The sequence below is a fragment of the Manis pentadactyla genome, chromosome 2 (assembly GCF_030020395.1).
Source record: "Manis pentadactyla isolate mManPen7 chromosome 2, mManPen7.hap1, whole genome shotgun sequence".
Classification (NCBI taxonomy): Eukaryota; Metazoa; Chordata; class Mammalia; order Pholidota; family Manidae; genus Manis; species Manis pentadactyla.
The window spans coordinates 88,340,727-88,344,010 of record NC_080020.1 but is presented as its reverse complement, the minus strand read 5'-3'; the positions used below and the strand labels follow the sequence as shown (position 1 = coordinate 88,344,010).

Sequence of the window (3,284 nt, the reverse complement as noted above, 5' to 3'; positions counted from 1 at the left end):
AGGGGAGTCAATGCTCAATGCACAATCATTAATACACCCCAAGCCTAATTTTCATCAGTCTCCAATCTTCTGAGGCATAACAAACAAGTTCTTACATGGAGAACAAATTCTTACATAGTGAATAAGTTACATAGTGAACAGTACAAGGGCAGTCATCACAGAAACTTTCGGTTTTGCTCATGCATTATGAACTACAAAAAGTCAGTCCAAATATGAATACTCATTTGATTTTTTTTTTTTTTAAATATGGAACGCTTCACGAATTTGCATGTCATCCTTGCGCAGGGGCCATGCTAATCTTCTCTGTATCGTTCCAATTTTAGTATATGTGCTGCCGAAGCGAGCACTCATTTGATTTTTATACTTGATTTATATGTGGATACCACATTTCTCTCTTTATTATTATTATTTTTAATAAAATGCTGAAGTCGTAGGTAGATACAAGATAAAGGTAGAAAACATAGTTTAGTGTTGTAAGAGATCAAATGTAGATGATCAGGTGTGTGCCTGTAGACTATGTGTTAATCCGAGCTAGACAAGGGCAATAAAACATCCACGTATGCAGAAGATTTCTCTCAGAACAGGGGGGTGAGGTTCTAAGCCTCACCTCTGTTGATCCCCAGTTTCTCACCTGATGACCCCCCTGCGACTGTGCCTGTCTTAGGTTGTTCCTCCCTTGAGGAATCTTACCCGTCTCTGGCTAACCAGTCATCTTCCGGGGCCATACAGGAAAATGTAAAGTTGGTAAGTGAGAGAGAAGCCTTATTGTTTGAAAAGGTTAGCTTTTTACTTCTTTGCATATTTATGCCCTGTGGCTTCTATGCCCAGCATTTGTCTTGAGGTATCTTTACCACTTGGAAGAATTATGATACTTGGTAAATTTGATATGAGGCACGAATTCTATTTAAGGGTTGTAATTAGGAAGGAAGAAGAAAAGCTATAGAAGTAGCAGGCGGAAGAAAACATGGGAAGATTGATTATTTCTTTGACATATCTTCTTGTAGAGTAACTTCAGCACGTATAGGTTTTAAACTACTAATTAAATTGCGCACACACATTAACATAATACGAGTATAGTTACATAACCAAAGCATACCTGTAATTACCAGCCATCTCCAGTGAAACCAAGAAAACCAGTTAGGCACCTTAGGCATTTGTGAAAACTTATCTATGATATGGTGGATATTGTCCAACTGAACTTGAACAGTCTGAGAGAAATCAGACAAATTAAAACAACCCATTCCTGGGGAATGTTCACATCCCTTATGTTCTTTTAACAGTAAATAGTCTGTAGTTGTAAGATTTTGGAGCGCTACAATTTGCACTTCTCCTAATTCTTGGTTGAGTTCCAACAGTATAGATCCAGTCAAATTTGTTGTTTTACTGTATGCACAGGCCAGCTTAGATATCTCCTTCTTCATTCCCATGATAAGTCCAGGAACTGGTGGGATGAGTGCATCTACAGCTGTAGCAGTGTGTGGATCTTTGTTGGGGTTTTTTGATGATCATCTTCTGGCATGAGTCTTCCAGAGAGTGCTGATGTTGGAAGTTCTTTTTCATATTGTATCTTAGTTCATTTTTGGGGTAGCCCAATTAGGCTTTGATCTTCTGTATAAACACAAACAGACCCTTTGCCTACACTTTTATATGCCCTTTATACCCTTGTGTAGAACTCATTGGAGGTTACCACACAGGAACTGCCTTTTTTTTTTTTTTTTGGTATCACTAATCTACACTTACATGACGAATATTATGTTTACTAGGCTCTCCCCTATACCAGGTCTCCCTTATAAACCCCTTTACAGTCACTGTCCATCAGCATAGCAAAATGTTGTAGAATCACTACTTGCCTTCTCTGTGTTGTACAGCCCTCCCTTTTCTCCTACCCCCCCGCATGCTAATCTTAATACCCCCCTACTTCTCCCCCCCCTTATCCCTCCCTACCCACCCATCCTCCCCAGTCCCTTTCCCTTTGGTACCTGTTAGTCCATTCTTGAGTTCTGTGATTCTGCTGCTGTTTTGTTCCTTCAGTTTTTCCTTTGTTCTTATATTCCACAGATAAGTGAAATCATTTGGTATTTCTCTTTCTCCGCTTGGCTTGTTTCACTGAGCATAATACCCTCCAGCTCCATCCATGTTGCTGCAAATGGTCGGATTTGCCCTTTTCTTATGGCTGAGTAGTATTCCATTGTGTATATGTACCACATCTTCTTTATCCATTCATCTATCGATGGACATTGAGGTTGCTTCCAATTCTTGGCTATTGTGAATAGTGCTGCGATAAATATAGGGGTGCACTGATCTTTCTCATACTTGATTGCTGCATTCTTAGGGTAAATTCCTAGGAGTGCAATTCCTGGGTCAAATGGTAGGTCTGTTTTGAGCATTTTGATGTACCTCCATACTGCTTTCCACAAAGGTTGAACTAACTTACATTGCCACCAGCAGTGTAGGAGGGTTCCCCTTTCTCCACAGCCTCGCCAACATTTGTTGTTGTTTGTTTTTTGGATGGCAGCCATCCTTACTGGTGTGAGGTGATACCTCATTGTAGTTTTAATTTGCATTTCTCTGATAATTAGCGATGTGGAGCATCTTTTTATGTGTCTGTTGGCCATCTGTATTTCTTTTTTGGAGAACTGTCTGTTCAGTTCCTCTGCCCATTTTTTAATTGGGTTATTTGTTTTTTGTTTGTTGAGGCATGTGAGCTCTTTATATATTCTGACGTCAAGCCTTTATTGGATGTGTCATTTTCAAATATATTCTCCCACACTGTAGGGTTCCTTTTTGTTCTATTGATGGTGTCTTTTGCTGTACAGAAGCTTTTCAGCTTAATATAGTCCCACTTATTCATTTTTGCTGTTGTTTTCCTTGCCCGGGGAGATATGTTCAAGAAGAGGTCACTCATGTTTATGTCTATGAGGTTTTTGCCTATGTTTTCTTCCAAGAGTTTAATGGTTTCATGACTTACATTCAGGTCTTTGATCCATTTTGAGTTTACTTTTGTATATGGGGTTAGACAATGGTCCAGTTTCATTCTCCTACATGTAGCTGTTCAGTTTTGCCAGCACCATCTATTGAAGAGACTGTCATTTCGCCATTGTATGTCCATGGCTCCTTTATCAAATATTAATTGACCATATATGTCTGGGTTAATGTCTGGATTCTCTAGTCTGTTCCATTGGTCTGTGGCTCTGCTCTTGTGCCAGTACCAAATTGTCTTGATTACTATGGCTTTATAGTAGAGCTTGAAGTTGGGGAGTGAGATCCCCCCTACTTTATTCTTC

General features: G+C 39.6%; 1 non-coding gene across 1 annotated transcript; it reads right to left on the bottom strand.

Moving 5' to 3' along the window:
* Nucleotides 1–240: 240 nt before the first annotated feature.
* Nucleotides 241–347, bottom strand: LOC130682734 (U6 spliceosomal RNA). Its single transcript, XR_008996033.1, has one exon. It is a non-coding gene; the product is annotated as a U6 spliceosomal RNA (small nuclear RNA).
* Between the last annotated feature and the right edge of the window lie 2,937 nt (nucleotides 348–3,284).